Below are 21,274 nucleotides of genomic sequence, written 5' to 3' on the forward strand. Positions count from 1 at the left end.
AAAAGGTTGGGATGAATTCTTTCAATGAAATTTAACTCAGGGGCACCTAGGTGCCTCAGTTGGTTAAGTGTCTGACTCTTGATTTTGGCTCAGGTCTTGATTTCACAGTTCATGAGACGGAGTCCCACATCAGACTCCGTGCTGAGTGCGGAGCCTGCTTGAGATTCTCTCTCCCTCTCTCTCTGCCCCTCCCCCACTCTTTCTCTCTTTCTCTCTCTCTCTCTCTCTCTCTCAACATAAATAAACATGAAAAAATAAATAAATTTAACTCAGGTAAATATAAGCTCCTACTTTTGAGATCAAAATACCAACCATGTATTGACAAAATGGGAGACGATAAAGAAATATGGCTACTCACAAAAACTGCATAGAAATATTAACTCACAGTACTCTTTGTAAAAATCTATAGTGATACAGCTAACGGTGGAAACTAGCATGGTCTTCTGGTGCATTTACAAGGGAGTAATCAGTCCTGTGCCAGTCAGACTATACTCAGACTATTATGTTCAGAAGTGGGAACGACACTACAAGAAAACATTCAGAGGAGTCAGCCAAGATGATGAGAATTCTTGCTGCTATAGCACTTGGATTGCTAAAAGACTATTGAAGAATCTGCACAGGAAGCTGGGGTATATTAAGAAAGGGTGGGGTGAATGGTAGGATAAGAGGGAGCTGATAACTGTCTTTACATCCTTTATCTATGACCCAAGGGCCAAGAACTAGGAAACTACAGAAGGAAAGATTTTCATCCGCCATATTAAGGGCCAACAACACCTCTGTCCCGAGAAAGCCTGAAGCATTGCACGAGGAAATGAGCTCTCCACAAAAGGCAGGTCTCCCATGGATGCTGGGATATCTTCTTCACAAAGGTATCATACTGAGGATTTGAACACTGTATAAGTGAGGGATTAAAAAATATATCTACAAAAAAAAAAAGATACCTACACCCTAAGATTTTGATAGTCTGTATATAATGAAAAGAGATATAAAAAATTAGGAAGGGTAGAGTTTCATTCATTCATTCATTCATTCACTCACTGACCTAATACCTGATATTGCTAGGCACTGTCATTGGAACCACAGATACAGCAATGAGTTTAAATAGGCAATATTCCAACCCTTATGGAGTTTGCATCCTGGATGGATGAGAACAAAAAGCCTACTTAGTGCTAGCATGAGGCAAAGCTATGCTTGAGCCACTCATGCACTTTTTTTTTAAGTTGGAGGATATTGTGGATACAGGCATTTGCATAAGTTATAATAAGTCCTGCACTAGCACCTTCTGTATTTATCACTGCCGTATCTTCTCCCTTCCTCTCTAATTTATTGCTTTGTGAATCACCACTGCAGAACAACAATTTATAATTACCTGTTTATACTTTGCAATTATTAATAAAATATATTTTGCCATTTACTAAACTATTAGATATTAATGTGTTTTCTTGGGCCTGAGTCCCTACACATTAAAATTTTCCACTTCTAAAATTATAAAATAAATATAAGGTTCTACTATTAAAATTTTTAAATTATAAATAAGCATACAAATTAAAGGATGTACGTACATATTTCTGATTTTTTAATAGCATGATCTATGCATATATACAAATACAGATTCAGACATATTATTCCAAATCTGGTGGCACTTCTATGACTTTGTATTTTACTGCATTATTAAAAGTATTAGAACTCTAGTCTTTTTGGAATTGACTCAACAAATCCCTTTGTTACCACTGCAGCCATCTATCATCACCTTTATGGGCTATCTTTAGACTTAAGAAGATGTAACAAGCTATCATCATCAAATGACACTTCAAAAAATACTCTGTCAGGTACCTGGTACATTTCCATATTTAGTTAGCTCAATTGATCCAGCAAGACAATGGTAACACAGAATGTTCCAAGAATAGGATGACTGCCTTCTCCGTAATAGCAGAAAAAAACTCTAAAAATATATACTTAATGATTCCTTGATGGTATAAACATACCTAAAACTGATTTATACTTTGGACCTCTGTCAATTGAGGGAGTAAACTTTGCAAACTTTAAATTTTCTGAATAGCTTAGTAAAATTTGAGAAAATATCACAAAGCTCTTCAGAACAAAGAATTAACATAAAGGAAATTTGTGTAGGCCCTCATTTACAGTTTGAAAACTCGAACAATAACCCCAGTATAAAATGATTGTGTTTGTAAGGCAGCCCCACAGTATGTACCCAAACATTGTAATCAGCTACTCCAGAAACCTACAGCTGTAATGTTTTAGATTTTAGTGAGTTGGTCCATGGTTATTCAATTAAGAAATAAATAAGTTCTTTTATTTATTTTTTATCAGTCCTTTCTACTCAAGCCCCTGAAAGAAAGCACTAATATTCCTAAACCTGTCATCTACCTTTCATAATTGCTGAATTTTACCTGTTTCAATCCAGGGTGTCCTAACGTTATCACATATGCTGCCATAAAACATTGTAACGCTTAAGCCTTTCTACTTCTTTTTTAGGGTGCTTACCAGAAACGGATATTTCATGGAGGGAAGCACTATGATTTTAAACAAAGATTGGAAAGTGTTATTTTTTGTTTTTTTGTTTTTTTTTTTTTCGCAAGTAAATGTTGTCTCAGACTTCATTGGTCTTTTAAGTAAAAACATTCCACTAAACTACTGCCTTCAATGAATGGGACTTAATGACTCTAAGCCGTGTTATCTAGAAATCACAATCTGAATTAGTTTTCCCCAAATGCATTACTCTGCATTTGCCAACTTCAAGCTTCATAGTAGATACCATGATTTTTCAATTCATAAATACAAGGGGTGTAGCATTCACACACCCACTTCCTCTTCCTAGTCTCCAGAACAGTGCTGCCCAATAAAAGCATAATGCAAGCCAAAAATGTGAGCTACCTATGTAATTTTTTGTTTTCTGGTGGCCAAATTAAAAAAAGCAAAATGAAACAAATGAAATTAATTTTAATACTTGATGTATATCCAAAATATTATATTTTCAACACTTAATCAACATTGAAAGTATTAACAGAATATTGTACATTGCGTTTTTATACCAAGGTTTTAAAATGTGGTGTGTATTTTACAACCACATCACAATTCAATTTAGGCTAGTCATGTGTGGCTAACGGCCACCACCTTGGAAAGCACAGTTCCAGAGCCACGTTGTCAAGCCATATGTTGACAGAAAGTTTAGAGAAAGTGCATTTTACATTCCCAACTTACTATATTACCAAGACTCTCTAATCTGTATACACTGAATATAAATTAATCTCTTAAAAGTGTCACCATGATTGTGAATTTACAATAACTTAGGTTAGTTTTTTGTTTTAAAATGATGGGAAAAAGTTGCATTTCCACCAGCTCCAACAGCGATTGACCACAGTGAAGTAAATTCCTAATGTTTTCAATAAGTTTAATTAAAAAATGCCATTTCAAAGATAATATGGATGACTCCAGAACTGCCAATATATTTGTCTTACTAGGAACAGAAAGGCCTTTTCCCACTTATATGAAGCTGGGGCAATATAATTCAAACGATTTAATACCTTTGAAAGAACAAAGTACAGAAATATTTACATAACACCATAGGTAGAATATTCATCTTGACCTAATGCTAAGAATGACAAAGGGGAGATAAACCAGCATAATACATCTTATTTATTTTCCAATAATACAGCTGGGACAGTACATACACCTAACTTCTTTAACCTGTCAGGAAGAATAACCTATCTGTATTTAATTTTCCTTGCACATATTCAATGAATAAATTGTGAGAATATGTTTGAGCACTTCTTTTAGAAACAATTATATTTCTTTAGGTTCGTTTTTAGTGAGAAATCACTAAATCCCATTTCAACTAATAAAAGTTAAATTATTAAAGAAAAAAAATGAAGACGGGGTGGAGGATGTACTTAACGTATAAATATGTACTTATATACATACATGCATATAACATGTATGTTATATACATGATCTTCAAGCCTACAGTATTAATTCACTGCTTTCCAGGAAATCACAGAAAAGCCAATGTAATAGGTATTATATTTTTCACCAATAAATCCTATTTGTTTGAAAATATTTTATTAAATCTGGGGTACCTGGGTGCCTTAATTTGTTAAGCGTCTTTTTGTTTTGGCTCAGGTCATGATCTCACGGTTTATTTTGGATTCTCTCTCTCCCTCTCTCTCTCTGCTCCTCCCCAGATTGTGCTCTCTCTCTCTCTCTCAAAAATACACAAACATTTAAAAAATAAAAATAAAATATTCTAGGGGCTCCTGGGTGGCTCAGTCGGTTAAGCATCCAACTTCAGCTCAGGTCATGATCTCATGGTTCGTGGGTTGGAGCCCGACGTCGAGCTCTGTGCTGATAGGTCAGAGCCTGGAGCCTGCTTCGGATTCTGTGTCTCCCTCTCTCTCTGCCCCTCCCCTGCTCCTGCTCCGTCTCTCTCTCAAAAATAAAATAAACATAAGAATTTAAATAAAATAAAATATTCTATTAAATCTAAATGTTGAGAGCAGCATTAATAACAGACAGGTATGTTCAAAGAAGGTTTTCAGGGCAAACATAAAACAAGCTATTCCAGGAGTCACATTATAAGATCCAAAGATTATAATTTGTCAGATCAGAGAAGTGATGACTGATCCCACAAAACAGGCTGACCAGGGTGAAGTCCAAGAGATCAGCCAGCACAAGAGGACCAGGCGGCAACCAGGGATCTCCACGTAAGGGACACTGGGCAAGAGGGTTCAAGCACAGGTTCTGACGAGATGGTCTGATGATCATGATTAGAAACTCTGAATATCAGGAGATCAGGAACCAAGGCAGGAATGAACCACCAGAGTCAGGGAACTTCCTGTGCTGGGCCAGAGCTGGACTTCAGGGTGTGGGCCGACCCGACACCACAAGCCCAACCTAGCAAAAGCAATAAGAGAAGGGATGAAGGGCAGTGAAGATACTGAGACTGCCATTATTATTTAAAGAGAATGTCGAAAGAGAATTTGAAATGAAGTAGACTTTTTCATTATAAAAATTCCTCTGAGAATCCTTCATTTCCCCATCCCCAAGAAAGTAAATTGAAGGTGAGGAATCCTATTTACCTTACATGCTTCACATACTATTTGCTACTGTTTATCAGCAATGTGACAAACAATTATCCTAGGAGTACCTTTCACTCTGGACTCCCAAAGAGCAGGCCAAAAGAATTAAAACAAAAATCTCCTCCCGCTGTGAAAAAAAAGGAAAAAGGCTCTCAGCACGCACAGTCAATGGGTCTTGGTCAACAGGGTTAAGGCACTCATTCAATCAGTGTTTCCTGGGGGCTCACTGAATGCAAGGGCACCTAGGGGTCACTGGATTCTAGTGTGATGGGTCAGAAGAGTATTTAAGTAGAGCAGAGTTGTAACTTCAAAGTCTAGCCTCGTACGTCCAAGGTTGAGGTAGATGGGAGACGTAACAGAGGAAGAGGAAGTAAAAAGAGAAATGGAAAGGGGAGGGGTCAAAGCAGGACAGGAACAAGCAAGCGGCAGATCCTCTGTTAGTGGACAAGACCAGAAATGCAAAGAGGAGACCTAAAAACTGTGTGTGCACCTGCATGTTCATGGAGAGGCAGGCACAGGGCTGTTAGAGACTTCTCTAACATGGCAAACAATAAGACTGCACACTCATAAAGTACGTAAGCTCGTACAAAAGTTGGTAAATCTTATTAAGCATGTTATGAATAGGCTATCTTCCTCAAGCAAAACCAGCGGGTGAAATAAACAATCAGCCTGCCAACCGTAAGAGCAAACAGGCAGCGGACGATAGGGGAATGCAAGCACAGGGAAACGTGAAGGCTCAGAATGACGTCCGATGCTGCAAGAGGCAGCTCTTTAAATTCTCCACCGCTAAACCTCCCAAACGAGGGAGAGTTAGCCAACACGATAACCCTGGCCATGGCAATGACGATGATGAAGATGATGACAATTCTATTTGTATATTCATGCATGAGCCCCTTGAATCATTACCCACAAGACACCCACAAACCTGGGTTTGTCACCCCCACTGAATACATGAGCAAAGAGAAGATGAAGAGACTCCCTAAAATAGTCATGATTATATAGCAATAAAAGTGGGAGATGAGGATTAATTCCAGAGGTATCTGGTTCCAAAACTGGGTCTCTCACCTACATTGGTCTCTAACCTGGGACAGATATTGCAACACCTCTAAGTGAAGGTGGTGGTTGCTCCTCTATTCTAACGTTCCGTGAAGAGGCAAACTGTACTGGATTCTTTGAGAGGCTTAAAGAAATTAAAATAAAACAAAGCTACAATATAAACTAGAAAAAAAAAAAGCTGATGTCTGTTTCCTGAAAACTCATTTAGGAGCACAATCTATCTCCTTACTGTTTTTATAATGCTGATCTATGGTCTTTCATTAAGTCCTACCAATATCCAGGAGGTACCTGATATCTACTAGGCAGTCTAGTAGGTACCAGTATATTATGGTGAGTCCCTCAGGCCTCAAACAAAACTGTTCTTGCTCAGGATGATCCTGTAGGCAGTTACAAAATGAAGTCTCTGATGAATATGTTACCTCCTAGGACTTTCAAGCACGTGGTAAACACACTAATGCATGAATTTACACAGGCATTTTGCATCTATAATCCTGTATTCATATCAATAGAATGTTTCCAGAAACACCGGCTTGCCAAAGTTGTTATGCAATTGCCAGGCAGATCTCACGACCCCACTTCTTTTGTTCAACACTATCTGCAGCAGCCCTGTTCATGGACGATGACATTCAAAGCTCCTTGTTAGGGATCTAAAGCTCTTCACAATTGTCTTCCTCAACCTATTTCCCACTGTACTTTCCCCTCCTGTGTCCACTCTTCTCATCTTTCTCTTGGCCATGGCCTCCTTCTACATCCCAAACACCCGCCACAATGAGCTGTGTCCAGACCATGACTTATATTCTCCTTCCATTAAGACTTTTTTGTTCAGACTGTGTTTTCTCTGGGATAACCTTCCCATTGCAGTTTCTCTAACAGTGAAGAAGCTAACCTTTTGGAGTCTATTTCTAAATTACACTCCTTTTATAAGCCTCCCTATGTACTTCTCTGCTGTCTTACTATACCTTTTACTATAAAACCTTTGTGTAGAGTCACCTCAGGTTTCTGAGAGTGTGTGTGTGTGTGTGTGTGTGTGTGTGTGTGTGTGTGTGTTTACTAGAGTACAGATTCCTAGATTATCTTATGGGGTGAATATGTTGTTTACTCACTGTTAGATCTTCTTCCCATACTACCTTCCACCGTATCTATATAAGTGGTACTGAACCATAGTTGTTTAATTTTATAAACGACTGTAGAGCTTACTCTGAGAAAATGGGTTTAATATTGACCTATAATTGGATATTATGTTTCTTCCCTTGAATATCATCTCCTCGATTCAGCCTGTGGATAAGTTCTCTAAAGAAAAAGTGAAATTATTTGTGTTGAAAGTAATGGGACAATAATGTAAACGATGTGCTTTCTAATGTTGCTAGTGCCTGAAATTCTACTCGAAGTGAAACATTAAGGAGAACTTCAACCCTGGAGAAGCCATGAAGCTGTTTATTAAAAGACATGAAGACTTGGGAATAAACCTTTCGCAAAACATCCTGGCACAGAGTTTGGGGATAGCACATGGCTTCTGCACACCGCACAGAAACACTGAGGGTTCTTTGAGAAGAGTAAGAATAGCAAATACAGAGACATTGGTGACCCCTGAGTAACCAACTGTGAGACCATAAGGTAAGTATTTGAGGGGTCCGGGCCATTACTGACCACAGAGGAAGACGATGGCAACATTGAAGAAGGAGGCATGATGCAAACACTGTTTCTGAAGGAGGTGGGTGCCTGGCTGGCTCAGTTGGTTGAGTGTCCTACTATTGGTTTCAGCTCAGTCATGATCTCAGGTTCATGAAAATGAGTCCCACATTGGGCTGTGAGCTGGCAGCATGGAGCCTACTTGGGATTCTCTCTCTCTCTCTCTCTCTCTCTCTCTCTCTCTCTCTCTCTTTCCCTCCCTCCCTCCCTCCCTCTCTCCTTCCCCCCACTCATGCTCTCTCTCAAAATAAATAAACATTTGAAAAACAAATGTTCTCTGGAGGAGAGAATAAGTGCTGGGAGAAGGCCTCTGTGCTGTGAGGTCTCAAATTAACATGGATGAAAAGCAGTCCCCCGGCAATGACCACGACTACAGGACACTATAGAAGCCATTGGAGAACACTCATGAGCTGCCAGGGATTGTGAGGTGTGGGCCATCTGGGTGAGACCACGTTCAGGCCCACCACCCACCCCATTTGTTAGGGCTTCCTTGACTCTAACACATCATAATAACTAAAATGCATAAAATGATGCCAGAGAATCACCAAGAAAAGATTAAATGGTATTTAGTACTCCAGGGTAAGATGGCTGGAATAAAACCATACATTTAAACAGATTTTTTGAGATTTATATGGGGTGCCTGGGTGGCTCAGTCAGTTAAGCGTCCGACTTCGGCTCAGGTCGTGATCTTGCGATTCGCGAGTTTAAGCCCCGTGTCAGGCTCTGTGCTGACAGCTCAGAGCCTGGAGCCTGCTTCAGATTCTGTGTCTCCCTCTTTCTCTGCCCCTCCCCTGCTCCCACTCTGTCTCTCTCTCTCAAAAATAAACAAACATTAAACTAATTTTTTTGGCTTATTGGAAATAAAATGTAAAGTTCTAACTTGAATAATTAAATAGCTATATTCAAAAATAATAGGGGGCATCTGTGTGGCTCAGTCAGTTGAGCATTGACTCTTGATTTCTGCGCAGGCCATGATCTCGTGATTTGTGGGTTCAAGCTCCGCATCAGGCTCTGAGCTGATAGCACGGAGCTTGCTTGGGATTCTCTCTCTCCCTCTCTCTCTGACTCTCCCCCCTCTCAAAATAAATACATAAACTTAAAAAAAATCAATTCTCTATTGATCTAGCCAGCTTCAGATTTATAATAGCAAATGAGTTACCAAATTATACTGAGACCACAAATTCCTACCTATAGGTGTCTTATCTTATGTATATTAGTAGCTACATCATTCTAATATCCAGGAAAGGCTAAACTTACATCTCTTCAAAATCTTTAACTATGATTATCTATTTTTTTTAAACTAATATTGATATACTTTAAGGCTTCCCTTTTGACACTCTAACACTATTAATAAAAAAAACAAGAGGGGCGCCTGGGTGGCTCGGTCGGTTAAGCGTCTGACTTCGGCTCAGGTCGCGATCTCGCGGTCTGTGAGTTCGAGCCCCGCATCGGGCTCTGGGCTGATGGCTCAGAGCCTGGAGCCTGTTTCCGATTCTGTGTCCCTCTCTCTCTGCCCTTCCCCCATTCATACTCTGTCTCTCTCTGTCTCAAAAATAAATAAACGTTAAAAATAAAAAAAAATTAAAAAAAAACAAAAACAAGAGCACCTGGGTGGCTCCCTTGGTTGAGCATCTGACTTCGGCTCAGGTCATGATCTCATGGGTCTGAGCCCCTCATCAGGCTCTGTGCTGACAGCTCAGAGCCTGGAGCCTGCTTCAGATCCTGTGTCTCCCTCTCTCTCTGCTCCTCCCCCACTTGCACTCTGTTTCTGTCTCTCTCTCAAAAATAAACATTAAAATTAAATATATATATATATATATATATATATATATATATATATATATATATATTTTACCTATAGTTTTTCCAGTGAGTAGAAAATCAAAGGTAGGCAGACTTTAAGAATCTGTGTTTCATATTCAAATTAACTAGCATAGTATTTGGTATCTCACTGGGATGTAAAAGGGTACATTATTTGCTGCTGTGCACCATTAATGCCAGCAACATATTTTTTTTTATATATATAATGAAAACAGCAGCTCCATTAGCCTGTTATTTCCTAAGTCCTTTTAGATTCTGGTTTTGCTTAACTAAAACAATTCTTTTCCAAATGAGGAAGGGCACAACAGGCTAATGACCAGTGAGCTACCTTAAAAGTCAAGGAAATGTGAATTATGGACCAATCAGTTTACAATTTTCTATCAAAGAAACCTAATACATTTTTATGCGTGTGTCCTTTATATGGGTCAACATAAGCTGTTTCTGGTATTTCTAGAAGTATCTGGATTTTCCAGCCTCAAAAAATCCTCAGACTAAAATTATGAAAACATGTAAGGCCAAAAAAATATAAAGGGAGTAATAATCATCAGTGATGTGGCCTGTTATGGTACTCCCCGCATAATTTTTGTCCTTTCTTTTCCTTCTTTGGGTCTTGCCTTTTCATCACGTTTGAAGTTCTTGTCCTATAAACCCATGGCAATACTCAATGCCCTGGACAGATATGTTTACTCCAATGGTGAAAAGTGGTGTGATAATTTTTTCTCTTAAGACAAGGAGGTAAATCCCAAAAGCTGAGTGCCTTAAAGATCCTTCTCAAATATCTCCACGTTTTATACAGGCACTGATCTTACCACAAATATATTTCAGAGGTTGTGTGCACAGGCTTTCTGCTACTTTTTATGCTTCTGTAACTTTTTATTTTATGTTCATCTGGTACCCAAAAAGTTAATTTTCTACAATATTCGGACCTATACTCCATCGCATAAATATTCCATCTTTCACTCAAGGAAGTGCACTTGAAGAAAATCCAGCTGAAATCATAAAAGTGCTGTTCTGGTTACCCTGGAAACCTGTTAGGACAAGTTATGTATATGTCAAAGCACACAACTTCATCAACTATGTGACTGAGTGCCCCAGTGTAACAAAAAACAGCAATAGCTGCCACCGTAATATTCATGACGTGGGATCAAAGTAATTATTTGTGGTATCTGGTATTCATTGCTTATCTATAATTTTTAAAGGGTTTCATATCAAATGAAAATAAAAAATACATATAGGATTGGGTACACTATGTAAAATGAATAAATGAAAGCAAAGACAAATATTTCATAGGGATAAAAATCCACTCCAAAACTCATGTCTAGGAGGAGATGGACTGGCTTTTAGAATCACAATATCTCTGCAGCCTCCTGGTCTATGGGTCCTTAGAGATCAACTTGTCCAATCCACATTCCAATGCAGAATGTTCCTATGCACCACCCCTGGTACCAAATCCATGCAATTCCAGATGAAGCACTCTTGGGATGAGAACATCCATAGATTTCATTGTTGTACAGCTCTATTTGATACAGTTCAACCTTTAACTGATGCTTAAGATGTGAAGACATTAAGACCCAGAAGTGAATGATGATAACTCACTATAATCATTCCACCCTTCACAAATATTATGCTCCTCAAAATGTAAAATGTCACTTAACCGGCAGACAAACAGTGTAATTTCCTATCTCAAAGACATTTCACTTGCCACATGCATTAAACCCAGTCCCATGACACATTAGTCTGGATCCTCTGAGAAACACACCAATGTCTGATTAGAACTACAGGGAATTTACTGGGGGAAATACTTGTGAAGGAAAACAGCAATGGGTTCTTTGGGGAGTTGGAATTGTTCTGTATCCCATGTGTGGTAGAAGTTCATAGAATCTATACATGTATAAAAACTCACGGAACTGTGCACCAAAAAAGGGAATGTAACCGTACATAAACTTCAGAAACTTAAAAATATGTATTTAAAAATGAGGATGGAGGTTTATAAGTCTGGCAGTCATATAACTGTAATGCAGGTCCAATCCTGTGAAGAAGAAAAGGAAGGAAGGAAGGAAGGAAGGAAGGAAAAGGAAAGGAAGTGGAGAAGGGAGGGAGGGAGGGAGGGAGGAAGGAAGGGAGGAAGGAAGGGAAAGGAAAGGAAATGAAGAAGGGAGGGAGGGAGGAAGGGAAGGAAGAATGAAGAAGGAAGGGAGGAAGGGAAGGAAAGGAAGGGAGGAAAGGGAGGAAGGGAGGAAAGGAAGGGAAGGAGGGAGGGAGGAAGGGATGGCAGGGAGGCAATATTAGATTTCTGTCCAGTTCTAAGAATGTTCAGTGAGACCAAAGGACAGCCCTTGAGCCATAGTCATGTCAGAAATGTCCTCAATCTCCCTGGAATGGGCCTGCCTTAGGGTCTGTACACTGCCTGCACATTGGCAGGGAAGGACCCTGAGGATGTTCAGCCTTTGTGTGTACACGGGTCTTCTATTATCTCTTATGTAGGTATTTATATATGGGAAGGCTACTGAATTTCTACAAATTATTTTTTGCCCAGCAACCACACTGAATTCTCTTATTGCTTGTAATAGTGTTTGGCCTTTTCTAAGCTAAAACCATGTCATCTGCAAATAACGAAAACTTCACCTGATTGTTTTGAATTTAAACACCTATAATTACTTTCTTTTATCTAACTGCATTGGCTACTATTTTCAAAACAATATGGTGGACAGTCTCTCCAATGACTTTCAAGAGAACACTTGTACTTTTTCCACACTGAACTTTAACTGTAATGGGTAGTAGGTGGGAAAGTCTTGTTATATGAGACTCTGATACAGAGGACTGAGGGCAAGGGAGCGAGAATGATTTGACTGAAGCCATGAGAAGCTAGAAGGTCACCTACCACATCGCCAATGATGGAAAGGCCCTGGGGCAGAAAAGATGCATTCTCTCAAGTAGGGTCATCAGGGATCAAGCTTTCAGTTAGAGCACGAGGTAAAACAGTTATTTATTTATTTATTTAACCCACCAAATTGTTAAAGATTAGAAAGTTTGGTGACATACTATGCTGGAAAAGGCATAGGGAAACAATCTTATAGACTGCTGGAGGGATGGTATGGCTTCCAAGGCGCGTATGGCCATCTCTATGAAAATCACAAATGTCTATAGCATTTGACCCAGTAATTCTGCTTCTAGGTATTTACACTACAGAAACACTTAGACGTATGCAAGATGATGTATACATAGATCTTCTAATTATAATATCATTTATAAGAACAAAATGAATGTAAAAATTCACATAAATGTCACTAATGGAATTGATTAAGTTAACTAGTTTATGTTCCATTCACATAAGGGAATACTATACAGTCCTGAAAAATATGAATTTCCTATGCACTGATATGGGGATATCTCCACTGATTGGAACAGTTTATATATGCTATTTATTTTATATTAAAGAGAGAGGTGTATGTATGCATATATACACTCTTGTTGTATATGCATAAAATACAACTGAAAAAATACACACAAAAATGTGATGACAAGGGATGGCTCTTAATAGAGGAGGTGTCTGGGAAAAAGGGCAAGGCAGGAAATGTTTCACTCTATATATTTTTACAAATTTTGCATTTTGAATAATGTAAATATATTACTTATTTTTAAAAATAAGACTCAATTTTAATTAAGATGAAAAAGATCACTGTATATGTTAGGTGAAGCCTATGGCTTATTGGAGGACAAGAGTAAACATGGAAAGAATCTTCTGGAATGTGGAATAGCAGGTGGAACAGGATGGTATTGATGGTGATGGCACACCCAGAGTATGTGCTGAAAATACAGCTGCCAGAACCTGACAGTCACTAGATACGAAGGGTGGGGGTTGGGGGCAGGGGAGTCACAAAGGACACCTGCACTTCTGGCTTGAACTGCTGGGTAAACAATGTGAACACATATTGAGTACGAATGACTGGGTGACAAGTAGCTTAGCAGGGAGGGATAAGAAGACATAAAGCAGAATTTTGTTTTGGACCCACTGAAGTAGGAATCTATTAGCCCTCTGAGTCAATACGTTAACAGTACATCAGAGCTTATGGAGTAGAGTAGATCTACTAAACTCCACTTTTAATTTGAAGTTCAATTATCAGTGACACTGAGCCTTCTTCTTAGGATTAATGGTTATTTAGTTAATTTTACTGTGACTATCTTCTTGCAGTCTTTGCTCGTCTGCCTATTGGGCACACTTTTCTTGATTTGTGTTTTTGTTTTCTTTTTAAAATTTATTTATTTATTTTGAAAAAGAGAGATACGGGGGCATACAGAAAGGAGGAGAGAGAGAATTCCAAGCAGGCTCTGCACCACAGCATGAAGACTGACACGAGGCCCAAATCCACCAACTGTGAAATCATGACCAGAGCCAAAGTTGGACATTTAACCAACTGAGCCACCCAGGAGCCCCTCTTACTGATTTGTAGGAGCTGTTTGTATAGTAAAGGAAGTTAGTAAAGGAAGTTTATCATATATATTAAAATATATATATATATATATCATATATATATTATTCTCAATTCTCAATTTTACCAGTTTTTCTATCTTCTGGCATATATTCCCTTCACAATTAGGGAAAAAATGATTTAAAGATAAATCTCATTATTAATTATTAACATTAATGTAAATTCTACAGCAGGGAAGATATGTTTTATATGATTTCAGAGGGTTTCAAAAATCAGGCAGGTTTTGAGGCATAAATTTGTCATTTTTGTTTAAGCCACTGAAATACCTTTTATAAAGTTATAGTACTGCTTTATTCCTCAAGAAAAATTGGGTATTTAGGCACATTCTCCACTTCAAAGCCCATGATGAACTAAGTATTCCTTAGAGGAATGCTAGGTGCTATTTTTTGCGACAACTCCACTAGAAATGATAACTGTTGGCTTAGCATATTTTTAAAGCATGTTGGCACAGTGATTTTCTTCAATTATTATTTTTTTAATTTTTAATGTTTATTTATTTTTGAGAGAGAGGAGAGCGAGAGCAAGCACGAGCAGGGGAGGGGCAGAGACAGAAGGAGACACAGAATCCAAAGCAGGCTCCAGGCTTCAAGCTGTCAGCACAGACCCTGACACAGGGCTCGGACTCACAAATCGTGAGATCATGACATGAGCCAACGTGGATGCTTAACTGACTGAGCCACCCAGGTGCCCCTCTTCAATTGTTTTTAAAAGTACCAGAGTACTATGAGAGACATTGCTATTTTTTTTAAATGCTACTCAGTACAACTAATGGTTTTATAAAATAGGCAATTATTTCCTTTGAGGTCAGAAGTAGATTTAACGTTAGAGTAAAAAAAAAAAAAAAAAATGTGATTGGCTTTTCTCAAAATAGTAAATTAGCACTTGTCTCCCACCTGCACACTGTATTCGTCTTTGTTGCTGGAACTAGTAATTAATTTGATGCAGTGGCAGGGTAGAGATGCCACTCGCTGTTTAACTCACCAAGGAAACAGCTGCTTTGTATTGACATCCACTACACTTGTCTTTAGACCCAACAACTGTTCACATTAATTTGGGCTGGCGACCTGTTGAAGCAACCTGTTCAACCTCGGTTAGTCCCCTCAGTCAGTTGTGTATTGGATGTGAGCAGCCACAAAATGATTGCTGTCTGAGGAAACCACTGTTCCGGACTGATAAAAATGGAATTTCACACAGTAGGTCCACAGCCTTGCTGGAGGACCCAAAAGAACCATAATCTTCTACTGTATCCGCGAAGCGTGTCTTTCTTCAAATGATTTTCAGTAGCTATTAAGGCACATTCACACAAATCTCTAACAAATTAATATCTGACATTAAAGACATCTTTACTTCAGTCTTCTGTTTGATATTTGTTTTTTCTTAAACTATGAATGCATTGCTTTTTCTTTTTTTAAGTGCATAAATTTTAAAAATGAAAGACCTCCCCTCCCTACCAACACCTTCCTCAAGACACTCTCCAGAAGTTAGTGCTATTAATTAACATTTGGGGGTGCATCTGTCCAGAGCCTTTAATGTGGTATTATTATGCATACATATGTGCCATATATGTGTATACTTATGTAACATATATATGTATGTACAGAAACATATCAATCTACACTCTGTTTAAACAAAAATGGCATCCTACTAAAAGGTGCACGATTCCACTTCGTACTCAATAATACATCACAAAACACCAACCACTGAAGCACCTACAGTTCTGCTCCATTCTTTCTTTTGGCGTCATGCCTATGCCACAGTACACACGCACCGCAATTTATGTAAACATTCTTCCTTCGGGGGCATTGCAACTGCCTCTGGGTTCCATGATTAGAAATAATTCTGTAATAAAGACATACCATTGTATTCTTACTCACATATTTCTGTGGGACAGAATACCAGAGGTGGACAGAATAAGCATTAGAAGATATGTGCATTTCAATTTTTGATAGAGATTATCAAAATGCCTGTCCAAATGGTTGCTGTACTTTGCACTTTCACCAACATGAAAAACATTTTAAAGACTACATATTCAAAAGTTTTTAAAACCCTAGTGATGCGCACTACGCTATATGCAACATATCAGAAGATATGTTAGCGCCCATTTAAAAACACATCTCAAGGAAAACCACATGATGACTCACTATGAACATGGGAAAAAATGTGATCGACTTAGAGGGATGGGAAGGGGAAGATATGTTTCCAGCCAACAAAAGCCACTATCTCTGGTGATGCCCCACTCAACTCATAGTAGTTAATTTTGAAAAACGTAATAATATGTGAATGCTAATTCCTTAACCACCAGCATATAAAGCTTTATTCCACCAGGTCAATTCTGTTTTGCAAAAGGACACTTCCCTATGGAATGGTTATTAGTTGTCTTTGCCATGTCTCTGTCTACACAGCCATGGTCACATAAGGCTGATGAGACATTTTGTAAAAAGAAAAAAGGAAAGAGAAAATAAGAAAGCAGTGCTTTCATTTGTTCTTATAGAAAGGTTAAGCATTTTCAATGGTTTTATTTTCCTTGAAAGAAAGAAAGAAAGAAAGAAAGAAAGAAAGAAAGAAAGAGAGAGAGAGAGAAAGGGCAAGCAAACACTACTTTGTACTTTGTTACTCAGGTGGGAGTCTGTCGCACAACAGAGCCTCCACTGGCAGCAGGGTGCACCCCAGGGCAGCCATCCACTTTGCACTCTGTCATTAAGTCCCACACTGCTTCCACACTTTCTCACGAATTCCCTTCCTTTGTCAGAGAAATTAGCACATATAGGATGGGGAAAACCAACAAAACAACTACATGAATCTATACCAAAACTTTCAAAAAAAGAAAAAGAAAAAAGGGAGCACCTGGGTGGTTCAGTCTGTTAAGTGTCCAACTTCAGCTCAGGTCCTGATCTCACAGCTTGTGAGTTCCAGCCCGGTGTTGGGCTCTGTGCTGCCAGCTCAGAGACTGGAGCTTGCTTCAGATTCTGTGTCTCCCTCTCTCTGCCCCTTCCCTAGCTCACACTCCGTATCTGTCTCTCTCAAAAATAAATACACATTAAAATATTTTTTTTAAAAAAAAAGAAAGAAAAAAAGTTTCACTGACAAAATTCTTAGGATCAGTGGTTCCCAGATTTTGGAATTTCATGAAGCAGACAATGAAGAGGAAAGTGGAGAGTTCAACATGGGATCACTGATTATTTATTCTTTCAAGCATATATGTTAAAAACAAAAATGAAAACTCAACCAAAAAAACTAGAATCTACCAGTAAAAATCTATTGTTTTATAAAATAATGACTATTTTAACACTGAGAAGAGAGATTTACATACACAACCTCCCAGGACATTAGTAAATTTCCTATTTCCTTTTCTCACTTTTAGGCAGAGGATAAATACTCGGTGACACACTTTGGAACGAGTGCTCTGCAATACTTCACATAGGCCAATAAATGCCAGATTTCCAAATGTTTAAGTATTTCAAAAATCACAGAGTTTCTCTACAAAAAAAAAAAAAAAAAAAAAAAGAACGAGAGAGAGAGAGAGAGAGAGAACTATAAGCCACTATCTCTGATGAACATACATGCAAAAATCCTCAACAAAATATTAGCAAACTGAATTCAATAATACATTAAGAATAACATCCATCACAATCAGGTGGCATTTATTCCTGGGATGCAAGGGTGTTTCAATATTCACAAATCAACATGATATATCACATCAGAAAGAAAAAGGATGAAAACTACATGATAATTTCAACAGACACAGAAAAAGCATTTGACAAAGGACAGCACCCATTCATGATAAAAACCCTCAACAAAGTAGGTTTAGAGCAAAAAAGACCTCAACATGATAAAGGTCACATATGAAATACCCACAGCTAATATCCTCAATGGGAAAAAACCAATAGCCTTTACTCAAAGGTCAGGAACAAAGGAAGGTTGTCCACTTTCAACACTTTTATTAAACATAGTACTAGAAGTCCTACCCACAGCAACCAGAGAAGAAAAAGGAATAAAAAGCATCCAAATTGGTAAGGAAGAAGTAAAATTTCACTATTTGCAGATGACACAATATTATATATAGAAAACTGTAAATACTCTACCAAAAAACTATTAGAATTGATAAATCAATTGAGTAAAGTCACAGGCTATAACATCAACGTACAGGAATCCATGTATATACTCTAATAATAAAGTAGTAAAAAGAGAAATTAAGAAAATAATCCCATTTCCAGTTGCACCCAAAATAGTAAAATCTCTTGGAATAAAATTAACTAAGGGAATAAAAGACACTCACTCTGAAAAGTATAGAACACTGAAGGAAGAAATTGAAGACAACACAAACAAATGGAAAGACATTCTCATGCCCATGATTTGGAAGAAAAAACATCATTAATGTCTATCCTACCCAAAACAATTTACAGATTTAATGCAATCCCTATTAAAATACTAACAGCATTTTTCACAGAACTAGAACAAACAATCCTAAAATTTGTATGAAACCACAAAAGACCCCAAATAACCAAAGCAATCTTGAAAAAGAAGAATAAAACTAGAGGTATCACAGTCAAGATATCTAGATATACTACAAAGCTGTAGTAATCAAAACAGCACTGGTTTTGTAAAAAAAATAGAAACACAGACCAATAGAACAGAATAAAGAGCCTAGAAATGAACTCACAATTATATGGTCAATTAATCTTTGACAAAGAAGGCAAGAACAAGCAATGGGAAAAACACTTCAACAAAAGCTGTTGGGAAAACTGGACAGCTACATGCAAAAGAAAGAAACTGGACCATTTCTTACAGCGTACATAAAAATAAACTCAAAAAAGCTTAAAGACATAAATATGAAACTTGAAACCAGGAAAATCCTAGAAGAGAGCACAGGCAGTAATCTCTCTGACATTGACCATATGAACATTTTTCTAGACATGTCTCCTGAGGCAAGGGAAATTAAAGCAAAAATAAACTATTGGGACTATATCAAAATAAAAATATCCTGAACAGTAAAGGAAACAGTCAACAAAACTAAAAGAGAATCCACTGAATAGGAGAACATATCTGCAAATGACATAGCCAATAAAGTTAGTATGTAAAATATAGAAAGGATGTATACAACTCAACATCTAAAAAACAAATAATCAAATTTACAAATGGGCAAAGGACATGAACAAACATTTCTCCAAATATGATACATAGATGGCCAACAGACACATGAAAAGATGTTCAACATCACTCATCATCAAGGAAATACAAATCAAAACTACAATGAGCTATTGCCTCACACCAGTCAGAATGGCTAACATCAAAAACACAAGAAACAACAAGCGTTAGCAAGAATATGGAGAAAAAAGAACTTTCTTGAACTCTTGGTGGGAATGCAAACTGACGGAGCCACACTGGAAAAGAGTATGGAAGTTCTTCAAAAAATTAAAAATAGTGCAACCCTATGATCCAGTAATCACACTCCTGAGTATACCCAAAGAATACAAAAACACTAATTTGAAAATATATGTGCAGCTCTATGTTTATTGCAGCATTATTTATAATAACCAAATTATGGAAGCAGTCCAAGTGTCCACTGACAGAAGAATAGATAGAGAAGATGTGGGATAGATATATAGGTCTGTAGGTATATAGATATAAACAATGGAATATTTCTCAGACATAAAAAGGAATGAAATGTTCAATTCATAACAACCTGGATGGATCTAGAGAGTAGAATGCTAAGCAAAAATAAGTCAGTCAAGAAAAGACAAATACCGTATGATTTCACTCATAGGTGGATTTTACAAAATAAACAAAGGAAGAAAAAAAAAAGACAAACCAAAAACCAGACTCCTAACCAGAGAACAAATTGATGGTTACCAGCAAGGAGGTGGGTACAAGGATGGGTGAAATAGGTGAAGGGAATTAAGAGGACATTTATCAGGATGAACACTAAGAAATGTATAGAATTATTGAGTCACTATACTGTACACTTGAAACTAATATAACAGTGCATGTTAACTATATGAGAATGAATGGATGAATAAACAAAATAGAAATATCATAGAGGAAAAAAAATCACAGTGCTGCTTATATAATCAAGAATTCCTGGTAATTTTAGGTGAATATTTCTGGTAATTGTTTCCCTTTCATTCATTGTCATTGTTTCATTAAAACAATGAAAATACCCAGGTATGCATACTTCACATTAAATTCAAGAAATACCCCTATGCCTCATTTGGAATTTCCATGTTTACCCCATTTATCCCAGGAATGAAATTATTGAAAAATAAATGTCAACAGTATGGGTAGATGGGCTCCCTGAACCATTCCTCACTGTAGTGCTTTCTTATAGCCACTACGTGTGGGCCATTTTCCTCTCCAGCCCACATGCTAGCAGATCATCAGAGCTGAGGCTGAATATTTTTATTACTCCTTCCTGCATTCTAAAAATATTTACTCACTGGCAATCCAGTATAATATTCAATAGTAAAGGCTGTGGAGCTAGACAGCCAGCATGAATGCCAGCCTGCCATTTATTAACTCTGTCACCCTTGACAGGTCACTTACCAGTCTAAGCTTCATTTTCCTCCTCTAGAAGTGGGAAGAATAACACCTGGCATGTAAGGTTGTTGTGATGATTACATCAGTAATCACATAGAGGGCTAGGCATGTAGTAAATACATAGTAAGCACATAGTAAACACACAGTAAGCACGCAATAGTGTTGGCAGTTATGACCAGTCCGTGCCGTGTCCCTAGGCATTGTGAATTACTGAGCATTAAAAAGTCCTGCCCTGATGGTGCTGACATTCTAATAGCAAAGGCAGGTATTAAATAAACATGCAAACATATGATGCTAAGAGGTGGATGAAGGGGCTATTGAAGCCCATGGTGTTTCATCAGCCTGTAGAGGTGTCTTCATGACTCAACCTTCCCTGAGATTTGAATGAGTAGGAGCTAACAACCAGACACAGAAGAAAAGAAACAGAGTTCCAGGGAGAAAAAACTCACCCTTCCTTTCTTTTTTTTCCTTTCCCCCCTTCCCCCTATATTATAAATGTCAGCTTTAAGAACAGGCTAGTAATCTTTGCATTGGTATAAGCCTTAAACAAAATTAGAATTTACTCGAAGGCAATGTCTTCAAGAACAG

The 21,274-nt window shown here is 37.9% G+C and overlaps 1 protein-coding gene across 2 annotated transcripts in view; it reads right to left on the reverse strand.

Moving 5' to 3' along the window:
- Nucleotides 1-21,274, reverse strand: part of PRKN (parkin RBR E3 ubiquitin protein ligase) — a 1,339,251-nt gene that overhangs the window by 1,101,693 nt on the left and 216,284 nt on the right. The window lies entirely within an intron of this gene.

Source organism: Panthera leo, chromosome B2 (genome assembly GCF_018350215.1).
Source record: "Panthera leo isolate Ple1 chromosome B2, P.leo_Ple1_pat1.1, whole genome shotgun sequence".
NCBI lineage: Eukaryota > Metazoa > Chordata > Mammalia > Carnivora > Felidae > Panthera > Panthera leo.